Source organism: Lissotriton helveticus, chromosome 1_1 (genome assembly GCF_964261635.1).
Source record: "Lissotriton helveticus chromosome 1_1, aLisHel1.1, whole genome shotgun sequence".
In the NCBI taxonomy this organism is placed as follows: domain Eukaryota; kingdom Metazoa; phylum Chordata; class Amphibia; order Caudata; family Salamandridae; genus Lissotriton; species Lissotriton helveticus.
The window spans coordinates 1,492,825,198-1,492,838,591 of NC_136057.1; the positions used below are offsets into that span (position 1 = coordinate 1,492,825,198).

The window sequence follows — 13,394 nt, forward strand, 5'->3', positions numbered from 1 at the left end:
GTGCATCATTATGTCTGTTGTTCTGTAAACTGCTGCATGTGTTGATCAGTAGCTATATGAGTAACTATATGGGTTATTGATTGATTGCCCAAGTATTTGCATGGGAGACTGAGTGTGTGTGTGGCTGGATGGGAGGTGTGTGACTCTGTACAGATCAATGTGTACTTGTATCAATGATTGTATAAGAGAGTAAGTATGTGTTAGTATATGGTTGAAAACGTAAGGTGCTCTATGTTTAACTGTATAGAGTAGAAAATGGAAGTGTGATTGATTCTTTACAGGACTGACTAGGTGTGTGAGTAACTCCATGGATGAGTGGCAGAGTGTGAGTGTCTGTATAGGTGTATGAGTGCATATGATTGTGTTGTAAACATGAGTGATTGTATGTATGAATGATTGTATGGGTGAATGAGTGAATGTGTGTGTAGACGTAGGAATCAGTGAGTACGTATGTAGTAACTAGTATTGGTGTGTCAATGGTTTCAAAAATTATACTCTGTTTTTAACACTGGGTGAAACAGAGGTTATATTAAAATGTGAGGAGATGCATTGTATTGTCACATGAATGATATCATCAGTGATGTGATCATTGATGTCAAGTGAGATGTCATCAGTGATGTCATTTGAGATGTCATCAGTGATGTCATCAGTGATGTCACTGACCATGTCATGAATGATGTAATATGTGACATCATCAGCAGTGGATTGCGGGTGCGCAATATATAGTTAGTGCAACTAACTATATATGGAATTTCAATGGTTTTGTGTGAGTAAAATAAGGTTTTTTAAATGCTAATTCCTAACTATATATGGTCTATAACCTATGGTTTTTTCAGTGAATATATATATATATATATATATATATATATATATATATATATATATATATATATATATATATATATATATATATATATATATATATATATATGTTGCCCCAAGGTGGGAATGCACTTACGGGTAGGAATTATTGCCAAAGCCAGGGCTCGAGCCGCGAGCCGCGAACAAAGTCCTTTTGCTGCCAGACGCGTTTCGGGCCAACGCCCTCTTCAGTGGCAGACCATGTGACATGACGGCAAGCGGCAAACACCAGTAAATACCCACAGTAATTATACGCAGGTGTAGCACGTGAGGCAATGCTTTCTGGGACTGGTAGTTTATCAGTAGAACCCAAGTGGGTCGCCGCTGCCATTCACATGTAAAAAAGTGTTAAAAGGATTGCCAATGTCCCCGCAAGCACCCCGCAAGTAAAACCCGTACCACAATACGCTGCCCAAATGAGGCAGCTGTGGACCCGCATTTTGTCCGCGGTAGTGCAAACCCGCGACCAGGCCGGCCGCAAACAAGTGGAAGAAAGAGTTGCCCCAAGGTGGGAATGCACTTACGGGTAGGAATTAATGCCAAAGCCAGGGCGCTCCTTCAAGAAAGAGCAGAGGCCACGTTAGGGGAAACACCATGGATACATCTTTATTCTGACAAGTTTACTCGGCGAATGCATTTCAGCTTCCTTAAGCCTTCCTCAGCGCCCACAGTCATTAGCAGTTGTTGACGCCAGCGTGGTTTAAATATCCTGCCCCTTGCTGTTTCGCTGTGTTCCGCTCCACCCCTAAGACACAGTCCTTGCTCACCTGTTGTGGATTGCGTGGTGTGAGCAAACCACAACTCCCAGAGTTCACCATTTCGTCCAGGTAAGTGATGCGGGGGGTGGAAAGATTATGCGGAGTTCAGGGCACCACGTTGTCATCAAGTCCAATCTGTTATGTGCTGTCTGAATTATTATGTCCCCTTGGGTCCCCAGACCGCACAGCCACAAAAGCACCGGAAATATCATGGTGGGGGCAAGCATGCAATCATGATCGCCCAGCGTAGAGTCAATGACCCCATCACCGCCCTTTCTCCTCCTGTGTTCTGTGGCGGGCCATGGCTCGACCAATACCTTGAAAAGAAAAACGCTGAAACAGACCGTTTCAGCAACTGCCAGTAATCGCCAGGCCACTTGAAATGCGTGGGCCTCTGTTGCATGCCTCCGGATAACACGCTGAAAATATCACGAACACTCCTTCAAGAAAGAGCAGAGGCCACGTTGGGGGAAACACCATGGAGACATCTTTATTCTGACAAGTTTACTCGGCGAATGCATTTCAGCTTCCTTAAGCCTTCCTCAGCGCCCAGTCATTAGCAGTTGTTGACGCCAGCGTGGTTTAAATATCCTGCCCCTTGCTGTTACGCTGTGTTCCGCTCCACCCCTAAGACACAGTCCTTGCTCACCTGTTGTGGATTGCGTGGTGTGAGCAAACCACAACTGCCAGAGTTCACCATTTCGTCCACGTAAGGGATCCACCAGCCGTCGCCAGTAGGTAGTTATAGTTAGGACCTAGTTACCATAGGAAAATGGCAACATTCTATTCCCAATAACTTTGGCACCGATTGACGAATCTTCGCGAAATTTTCAAAACAAATTCTTTGTTGATATCGGCTCCTAGGTTTAAAGTTTAGGGGTGATTCGTCAAGGGGGGCCGATAAAAATGGGGGGTCCCAAATTGTGTTTTGTCCATGTTAATTTCCATATGAAACTTTAGACAAGGCTACAGGTCAAACGGGTGAACGGAATTACCCCAAATTTGGCAGGGAGAAGGGTCTTGGTTTAGAAACCACGCTTTTGTTTATTTGGTGTAAATTTGTTCAGTAGTTTTGGAGAAACATCGAAATTTACAGATATCGATATTTGGGAATTCTGCCATATGATTGGCTGAGGCATTACGAGCGGTTGCAACTAGGAAGTGTTGGCTGCCATTTTGTGATTCTGTTGAAGCGAATAAGGGGAAAAAAGGGCAAAAAAAGTGGGAAAGAGAAGGGTAGGAGCACTGTAACCTCTGTGTGTTGTTTAGGGAGTACTATAGAGGGGGCACGAAGTGAAGTATTCACCCCTACCGGTGTGAAAGTGGTGGGCTACGAAAATTAAGTGAGGTATTGCCTAGAGTATGATGCTGCTAAGGTGAGCTGGTGCGGGACTCGGGGATTAAAGCGTGAGCCCAAATTGTGTGTCTTATGCTGTAAAGTCATGTGCAGTGGCCGCTGAACTACACTTGTGGAAGTAGTGTCAGCTTGTGTTTATAACTACTAGGACGAACTACTGACCTGTACTCGTCTGAAAGTCCTGGGGTACGGAAAATATGTGAGGTACTGTCTAGAGTCTCATGCTGCTAAGCTGAGCTGCTGCATGACTCAGGGATGAAAGCGTGAGTCCAAACTGTGTGTCATATGCTGTAAAGTCACGTGCTCTGGCCGCTGTGCCACATATGTCCAAGTAGTGTCAGCATGTAGTTATATCTACTTGGATGAAATTTTGTTTCGAACATTGTAGCTTGTGTATGGTGCTTAGGGGTGTTATAGAGGGAGTGGGAAGGTAAAATCGCGCGTATCAAATCAATTTTGTATTTGTGAAGTGCTAACTACTCACTCATATAGGTCTGATGGCGCTGGGGGCGTAAGCTGAGATGCTGACGGACTCGGGGTAAAGCCGCTGAACTACTGACCCCTACCGGTCTGAAAGTGCTGGGTACGGAAATTAAGTGAGGTATTGCCTAGAGTGTCATGCTGTTAAATTGAGCTGCTGATGGACTCGGGGATGAAACTGTGAGCCTAAACTGTGTGTTCTATGCTGTTAAGTCATGTGCTCTGGGCGCTGTGCCACACATGTTCAACTTGTATATGGTGCGTAGGTGGTGTTGTATAGGGAGTGCAAAGGTAAATCAATACGGTATTTGTAAAGTGCAAACTAAACACCCTTATGGGTGAGCAGAGCCGGGGATCAAAGCGAGAGGTCTGTGCTGCAAAGTAAGAGGGGCTGGCCACTGCGCCACAGCTGTGTGGCGAATACATTATGGCGAGGGTCCGGGAGTTGCCGTTATCTGGCCCTAAAATAGCTGGCCTAAGTTGTAAGTTATAGGGTGGCTCTAAAAAGAGCCCTTGTGTTCATTAGTTGGAGCTACATATCAGTGTGGATGCACAGCTTCAAGTTATTCAGGAAAACTCGGTTTCTCTGATCTGTGAAGTGTACTCCATCACTTCTGTATATATCCGCCATATCAAAAACGTATGTTGTTGTTGTAGATGGAGCCCATTTTGTGGTCTCTGAGGTATGTAGTCACAGCTTTGTTGACTTCCGAGATTTTTCAATCTGAGGACAAAATTGTTTGGACCATTTCCACTTCTGTCTTCGGCATATATTGGAATATACAGACAGTTTGAGGCAAAAGTAACATCAATTGTCCAAAGGTGTCCTTCATAAGCATTTCCAAACCTACCCCCAGTCAATGTGCCTAGGTCGTTTCCACCACATTGCACATTGATGAGGTCAGGGTGTTGGAGATGCAAAGTAGGTTTTAACCAAAGGCAACAATTGGTGCAACTTCAATCCTCTATGTCAAGACCATTTAATGTCCACATTTTGTAAACCTAGGTCTAAGTCAATACGTCTCTGTTCTGCATACCTCTTGCACCAGAAAACATAGCTATGTCCTACGATCCACCCTAGCATTTTGAAGGTATAGCTGGAAGGTATGGAAAGAGGTCTGTAGCTCATGCAGTTCCTTCGTAGAATAAGAGATACGTTTAAAGATGGGGAACTAGTTTCGTTTCGCATACAAAACGGTACTTGATTGGGAGATGAAAAGCATTGTTTTTTAAAAGTAGGGTGCACATTCGTTTTGTGGAAAAGCATCTTTGTGAATGGTTAAGAAAAAGCAGTTTGAACGTGGAGAACATATTATGGGATAACATGTGATCAACTCAACCACACCTGCTACTTGCATTTGAAAGGCAGTGTTCAAACTTAAAACAATAGTGAACTTTTAACCTGCACGTGCCGTTAAATGTTCGAGAAAATGTTGCAAAAAAATATCGTTAGGTTTAAAAAAAATTATGAACTTTTAACCTCCACGTTGTAGAATGTTTTAGATAGTGTGTTGATAGAATACGTTGCATTTCTGACTTCTATGTGCCCTTGAATATCAATCAAATTGTTTATATGGAAAATTAGAAAGACCGTAATAGAGAGACTTTTGAAAGCTAAAAGAATCAAGGAACTATTCTAATTTGTTCTTTATTACCTACTGGCAGTCATCAGAAGTTAGTTATAGAGTTAGGACAGAGTTTCCATAGGAAGAGCATTTTTTGTTTTCCTCATAACTTTGGCGTAATTTGATGAATCTTCATGACATTTTCAAAACTAATTCTTTCTTCATATCAGCTCCCATGTTGAAAGTTTGCGGGTGAATCGTCAAGGGGGGGGCCGAGATAAAGGGGGGGTCCCAAAACGTGTTTTCTCCATGTTATTTGCCATAGGAAAGTTTAGACAAGGCTACAGGTGGGACGGGTGAACGGAATTACCCCAAGTTTGGCAGGGAGAAGGGTCTTGGTGTAGAAAGCACGCTTTTGTTTATTTGGTGCAAATCCGTTCATTAGTGTTTGAGAAATATCGAAATTTTCAGATATCGATATTTGGGAATTCTGCCATCTGATTGGCTGAGGCGTTAAGAGCAGAAGCTTGCTGCTTATTGGCTGTGATGGTGTTTCATCTAGGAAGTGTTGGCCGCCATTTTGTCATTCCCTTGAAGCGAATAAAGGGAAAAAAGGGCGAAAAAAGTAGGAAAGCAGGGTAGGAGCACAGTAAGCTTTGTGGGGGAGTGCGAAGTGAAGTAGTCACTGTTATTGGTCTGAAAGTGCGGTGCTGCTCAGAGTGACATGGTGCTGATATGATATGGTGCTACACTCGGGTTTGAAACCGAGAGTCTAAACCGTGAGGTCATTGTTGTAAAGTGATGTGGTCTGGTGATTGTAGCATACATGTGCAAGTAGTTTTAGTAGGCTCCGGCTTCTATTACCCAGCGCGCGGGTAGGTTAGAAGAGCACGTCCTTCTACGGACAGGGCACCTACGTTTGAGGTGCTCCTCACAGACAAGACTGTTGAAGCCAGCGCTTCTCATTAGTAGGGTTTCACTAGAAATGGCGGGACTACTTGCCCGCCTCTGAGTACAGTAGTATGTAGAATACTTTCCCCATACCACAGCGTGTAGATAGCTACTTTTAGGTCCTGATGAAATACACAGTATCATACTGAACACTTAGCATGAAACATGTCGACCATCAACAAAGAGTAGAGCATTGCTCCCCTGGATCATTGTGCCAGCGAGCAGCCTCTCTTCACATTTTCTTAACAAGGTGGATTACCACGTTATTAAACTTACTTGGTGGACTATCTAACTTTTTTAACACACCACCTATCCACATCTACACTCTTCCCTAGGGCCCTCACACCCACGGCACCATATGGCAGGAACAAAAGATCTCCGCTAAAGAGCCCCTTTATGGGTGCCCGTCGGGTATTGCACCGCCGACTCGACGAGGAGCAAGCCCATATGATTAAGCATGACACCTAGCTTGCTGGGTGTGTGAGGGCTTTATTTCCAACAGGGAGGATTCCCCTCAGGTGTGCCTTCACCCACTTTTGGTTCATCCCCTTCCCCCACTTTTTTAGCCTCCACTACTGGGGAACTGCGTACATTTCTTTGTTTAGCTGTATCTGGGCATGTGCGCTGGACCCCGTTAAAAACAGCACAACTCGTCCCTCCCTTTGTTTTTGGCTAGTAGGCGTTTATACCATACAGGGAGTGGGAAGCAAACTACTACAGTGTGTTGATAGTATACCGGAAGCGAAGTAGTTACGCCTACCGGTGTGAAGACTTGGGGATGAAACCGAGGTGATTGCTGTAAAAGGATGGGCTCTGGGCGCTGTAGTATATGTGTGCAAGTAGTGTTAGTAGGCGTTAATAACATACAGGGAGTGGGAAGCAAACTACTGACCAGTACCGTGCATTTATACTATACCGGAAGTGGGAAGCGAAGTACTCACACCTACCGCTGTGAAGATTCGGGGATCAAACCGAGCTGATTGCTGTAAAGTGATGGGCTCTGGGCGCTGTAGGATACTAGCCGCTGTAGTATAAGTGTATAAGTAGTGTTAGTATGCGTTTATAGTATATAGGGAGTTGGAACCCCTACTGGTGTGAAGACTCGGGGATTAAACCGGGAGCCTAAATTGTGAGCTCATTGCTGTAAAGTGATGTGCTCTGGAACCCTGTAGCATACCCGTGGAAGTAGTGTTAGTTTGCGTTTATACAATATATGGCGTGGGAAGCGAAATACGTACCCCTACTGGTCTCAAGACTCGTGGATGAAACCATGAGCTCTTTGCTGTGAAGTCATGTGCTCTGTGTAGTATTCCAATGTAAGTCATAGTAGAATGTTACCATGTAATTCTACTAGAATCTAAGTATGTAATGTTAGAATGTAGGGCTGTCATGAGGGGAACCTTGTGGAGTTTGTACACTGTGCTGGAGAAGACGGTTGCCTTGCTGTCTGCTCCTGTTGTTGGCTGTTTCAGGTGTCTGCCTCTTCACTACATAAATTTGGCGATGAGCGGGAGAAGGTAAAAAGAAAGCACCACTCACCAATATTTCAAAATTTCTTGCGTTGTGCTGAAGACCAGTTTTCTTCGTGTAGCTGTTTCTACAGGGTCATCGGCTCATTGAACTAGGTCATCCGACTTCTGGTAGGATTAATATTTTTAGATTTTGCGCTTCCTCTGCTTCTTCACTACATTCTGGTCACTGTACCTCAAGTGTGTAAGTAGTGTTAGTATGTGTTTATACCAACAAATGCATCATGATCCTAGGGAGGGCGACATGTCAGGCGCAGCTCATACAATGTCCCAGGGTGTGCATTTACGGGACATTTGTGTTTACTATTAGAGGACTGGTGCATGGCTTCCACCCTGTGAGAGCAAATACTTGTTTGACTACTTGAAGCGAGAGGAGGAAAACCTTGAATCGCTTTAATAGAGGGGATGCGGATGGTAAAAATGGAGAGAAAAAAAGAAACAAACAAAAAAAAAAAGCGGGGTCTCACTCGTTCTTTTAAATGAGGCCACTGGTGGGTAATGTTCTGTGGCCAATCCAATTATTATATTGCTGGGTCTCTGTAGGACTGGAGATCTTAATGTCACAGAGACGTTTTGCAGCCTCAAGGACTGCCACCTTCCCGTGTATTTACTAATTGTTCGGGGGTTCGAGGCCAACTGAAGTCCGAGGATCACCACACTCTGGGCTTTATTTAAATTTGCAGGGTGGGCCTCAGCAGTCCCTGAAGCCTCGGTGGGCCTAGGCAGTGGCTTATTTGTTTGGTAATCACACGGGCAGTACTTATGGTGTTATAAAGTGATACACTCATAGAACTCTTGCAGTTGTAGAATTACCCAGGCTTCATTTGTCTAATAGCCAGCTAGATTATGTTTGGTAGGTGCACTGTGATATTAGAAAGGTTTGCCCTTAAAATGTCCTATAAACAGATAATTTTCACAATAAATAATAGACGTGTTGTCAGAAAAAGAAGACCTATACACTCAGTTATTTATTTGAAAAAAAAAGTAACCTTTTTTTAAAACATAAATAAATAGAAACGTAAGTTTAATAGAACACACAGTATAAAATAAAAAACATGGGTTGGACTCCAGTGATAGCAGTGTAGGAAACATGCAAGACAAAAATGAAACATAAGTATGTGTGCTATGTGGAAGAGGTAAAGAAAGGTAGTCCAAATGAAAGGACGATAGTGAGAATGGAAGGGAAGGGGAGTGGGTGGAACGGAGAAGGGGAGGGAGAGTCAAAAGAAGAGAGGGATGAGGAGACAGAGCGTCGGCCTACTGCACTCAGCCCTTAGTGTTTACCCTCCATCACCCATTTGTCTAGGACGCTGGGGTCAGCGAGAAAGAGTGTGGTTGAACAAGTCCTTAAAATGAAACACATGAGGCCAGAGATTTGGAGCCATATTATCAAGGAACGACAATAACATTATGGCCGCTTGAGCGTCAGGAAACTGCAGCTAAAGCGGCGATAAGGAGTTGATAATATGCCTTTGTGAATTCCCATAGAAGCCCAGGTTCTGGTGTGAACCTGGGCTTCTATGGGAATTCACAAGGGCATAATATCAAGCTCATTATCACCGCTTTAGCGGCAGTTTCCTGCCACTAAAGCGGCAATAATGTTATCGCCGTTCTTTGATAATATAGTCCTACATTATTAGCTACGGGAAAATCGCTTGCATGCACCTGTGCACCCAGGGTGCAGCACCCCAGCCCCTTCCCCTGCACTGTGCTCAATTGTAGGTCTTGCACACCAAGGCTTCACTGCTCACCTGCCACCAACGGTTTGTCCCACGACGTGTTGGTGCAAGTTCCGAGTCCGGGGTACGTTTGTACGGTAGACCAGGTCTCCGGTCGGGGACAGTGTCTTGATACCACGATGGAAGGTGTCAGAATGCCCAGAGCATCATTGCGGGGTCAGCTCCCGCTCTGCCCTTCTTGAGGCAATCAATTGAATGTCTGAAAAGGTAGAAATAATTTAATGATGGAAACGTCTGGAGGTAAATGAAGGTTTATTTCAAGCTTGATAGAAAATAGGAGTTGAGTGCATCCTTCGTTTTTGAAATACGAGCTACCAACTGTTAGTGGTAATCGTGGTTCAAAGAGGAGTTGGAGTGCTCGAGAATTCACAAGGTTAAATAATAATACGTTATACGAAGGATTATACAGGAAGGAGATATGAAGAAGTATATGGAGATATGCTAGAAGCATAATATGCGTGTGTAATGCAGTGGCGGAAGCCTGTGTGCGTGTACACTTAGTAACGAGCTCATTACAGTGCCCTAAAAGTCAACGCCACATGTCTGTAGGGCAGCGCTGCCCGCTGGCTCAGGCCTACAGTATGGTACAGCAGGTCCTTAAAATGAGACAGATGTGACTGAATGTCAGAGATCACATCATTATGCATGGCACATCGCTTTTTCGCACGTGCGCACTCAGGGTGATGCACCCCTCCCCTCCCGCAGAATCGTGCTCAACAGGTGTCTGTAGGACAGCGCTGCCTGCTGGCTCAGGCCTACAGTACGGTCCAGCAGGTCTTTAAAATGAGACAGAAATGAGACTGAATCAGGTCAGAGATCGCATCATTACAAACTGCAACATCGTTTGTTCGCACCTAAGCAGCCAGGGTGATGCAACCCACCTGTCCCGCCGCACCGCGCTCAATTGGAGGCCCTGTGCACCCAGGCCGCTCTGCTTACCTGCTGTCATTGTTGTGTGAGCAAACACTAGGGGCAGCAGTGTTCACAATTCAGGAGGAGTAATGATTGCAGGATGGTGTACACCTCATGGATCCCTTTCGTAGACGACGGGCAGTCGGGCTCACAATTTAGAGCCCGTGTTGATTGCCAGGATGGTGTACACCTCATGGATCCCTTTTTTTTTGCGCCTTGTGATATGCGAGGTGGATGCGGCCATATCACCTGAGGCAGTGTGGAAGAAGAGGGACGTGCCTCGTCGTGGTTATCCTATTAATACGTACGCAAAGTGGGCTGGGCTTGCATATGCCAGGCCAGCATAGGGGTGTGAATAATTATTCCAGGGACCTGGGCGTTGTTCAGTTCCTGTCTGGCCAGGAAGTGTACTTATGTGTGTTTCTTTTGTAGTTTTGACCTCGCAGAGTGTGCAATTTACATTAGTGTAGCATGTGTCGGGAGGGCGGAAACTATCGTTAATGAGATGGTGTTTGAAAAGATTGAATGGTGAACATTACATGTTGTTGTCAAGGTTGTGGATAAGCGCAGACATGCATGTCAATGGTGTGGGGTATTATTGAAAGTGTTGCTATTGCGAAGCGTACACATGTGAATGTGGTCGGATGGAGGGAGGATCAGAAGTGAGGCCACGTCATACAGAGTGATAACACTCATTACAGTCAAGGAATACATGTCAAATGTGAATCTGAAAGTCTCACATATAACAAATTAGTATATTGGAAAAACCTGACAACAGAGCGTACAGCAAAAGAAATCTACATATTGCTGTTTACTGTTTGTCACATGGGCTCTAGGATGTGCACTCCCACGGATACCCAGGCCGAAAGGGAGCACAATAATGTGCACACACACACACACCAGTGGCATTGTGAAACACATTTGTTTTTTGATGGAACGTTTGATGATCGGTGCATGTTGTGTGTAGTATAAGATATGTGCATACAGGAAAACTCTATAAAAAAGCTTTCTAAGCAGAAGAGGTGTCTCTCATCAAACGCTGTGGAGAGATTGAGTATAATGGGTGGGGTTGTCCAACTGTTACAATGGGAAATGTTATGAAGCAATCAAATGCTCTTTTTTAAGGTCACATGGCAATCGCACACCGAGCGCCCAAGGAGGCCGCACCGACGCAATTTTGGCAAAATATATTTATCAAAATATAAGTTTATTACAGTTAGAAATGTATAAATGTTTGAAATATTTTAGATTATCGCTTGCTCTCATATACTGTTTAAAGTTATTTAGATATACTTTTGAGAGAAAAAAAACTAGGTAATTGCGTACGTCTGTGATGTAACACAGGGCCTGGCAGCGTGTACTTGTCGTATACGCAATGCGCAGCGGGCGCGACCCCATACGTACTGACGTAACCCGTGGCTTGGTACTTTGTCAATCTAAAAATTCTTACTTGACCTGCAGGTCGAGTAAGTACACTTTTCTACTTGACCGTACCTCAATTGCACTCGACCCACAAATTGGCACCTGGCACTGAAGCGGCAGATATCACTCGCCAGGCCGGAGTAGGCCTCAAAACTGGCTCACCCTTGAAGAAATATACTCGCATTTGCGAGCGGTCGAGTACATTTGTCGAGCCCTGGTACCCATCGGATACCAAAGTAGCAGCTGGGGTGACTTCCTGCGCATATGATGTTAGGCGGGTTGGGGTGCCACGAAGTCATCGGATACGAAATGCGCATCATTTATGAGTTTAGTAATATGGCGGATATGATTCACGTGCTGATGGAGCTTAGCACGCTACCGGTATGGGAGTGCAGTTTTCTCCCCCCCAAAAAACTATATACATATTTTTGGGGGAAGATATAAAATATTACATCATTTTTAAAGTAAAAAATAAAAAGAAGTATAATAGAGTTGCAAAATATTTGAAAAAATATAGGTCTTAGAAACATTAAAATATTAAATTAACATTTAAAAAACCTTAGAAATTCACTGAAAAAAACATAGGTTTCAGGGACGTTATAGGTATTTCAATATTTGACTCATAAAACCAGAGAAATTTGCCTGTTATTGTTAGTTGAGCTAACTATAACTTGCACACCCGCAATGCACTGCTGATGATGTCACATATTACATCACTCATGGCATGGTCAGTGACATCACTGATGACATCTCAAATCACATCACTCATGACATCATCCAGTGAATGTGTGTTTCTGTAAAGGTTAAATATCTTTTATATATATATATGCCAAGATGTATTGAAGAATGGATGCATTTACAAGCGCCTAAAGGAATTATTTCGTATGTGCATGACTGACTGTTTACGTAAGTGATTGAACGTGTCTTACTGAATGCATGGGTTAGTGATTAAACTGTGTATAAGTCTGTATTAGTCTCTCCGTCGGTGTGTAAGTAACTGCATGGATTGCTGAATAGCTACATGAGTGTCTATCTAGGTTATTGATTTGTAGTCGGAGTATCTCTATGGGTCCCTGAGTGTCTGTGTGGGTGGGTGCATGGGAGGGTGTATCAGTCTGTGCATAGATGTCTGAGTGGGTGATTCAGTGGTTGTATGGATTAAAAAGTGTATCTGCAAAGGGCTGTATGGGTGAGTTAGTGTGTCTATGGGTGTGTTGGTGAGTGAATAAATGTCTCTGTGGAATATCTGAGTAACTACATATGTTTTAAGGCAGTAGATGTGAGTGTTGGAGTATATTAATGACTATACATGAGAGTAAGTTATTTTAAGAGTGGGTGTATAAATAAGTGTCTGTTTCTATCAGTGATTGTATAAGACAGTAAATATTTGTTAGTATCTGTATAAATAAGTAATGTGGTATGTCTAAAAATAATGAAGTTGCTGTGTATAACTGTATACATGACTAAATGGGTATGTGATTCATTCTTTCCATGACTGAATAGGTGTGTGAGTAACTCTATGGATGAGTGGCGTAGTGTGACTATATGTATTGATGTATGAGTGCATATTATAGTACTGTATTGTTGAGTAACTACAAGTATAAGTGACTGGATGTGTCTGTAGACCTAGGAAATAGTGAGTGCTATGTAGTCGATGGCATTCTTCTGTGTATGGTTTCAAAAATAGTTGTCAGCATTTTAGAATGGGTGTATCAAAGTTTACATTAGAGCATCAATATGTAGATCAGATTGTCACGTGCAAGATGTCATGAGTGATGTCATTTGAGATGTCATCAGTGAGGTCACTGAACATGTCATGA

The 13,394-nt window shown here is 43.7% G+C and overlaps 1 protein-coding gene across 2 annotated transcripts in view; it reads right to left on the reverse strand.

Annotated features, from left to right (window-relative positions):
• Window positions 1-13,394, reverse strand: part of VDR (vitamin D receptor) — a 1,330,217-nt gene that overhangs the window by 1,177,865 nt on the left and 138,958 nt on the right. Inside the window, exon 2 of one of the 2 annotated variants that reach the window (XM_078686559.1) lies at window positions 9,253-9,439. The exons of the other annotated variant lie outside the window; for it this stretch is intronic. The gene's annotated coding sequence lies outside the window, so the exon portion shown is untranslated. The remainder of the gene's footprint in view (window positions 1-9,252; window positions 9,440-13,394) is intronic. 2 annotated transcript variants of the gene reach the window in all.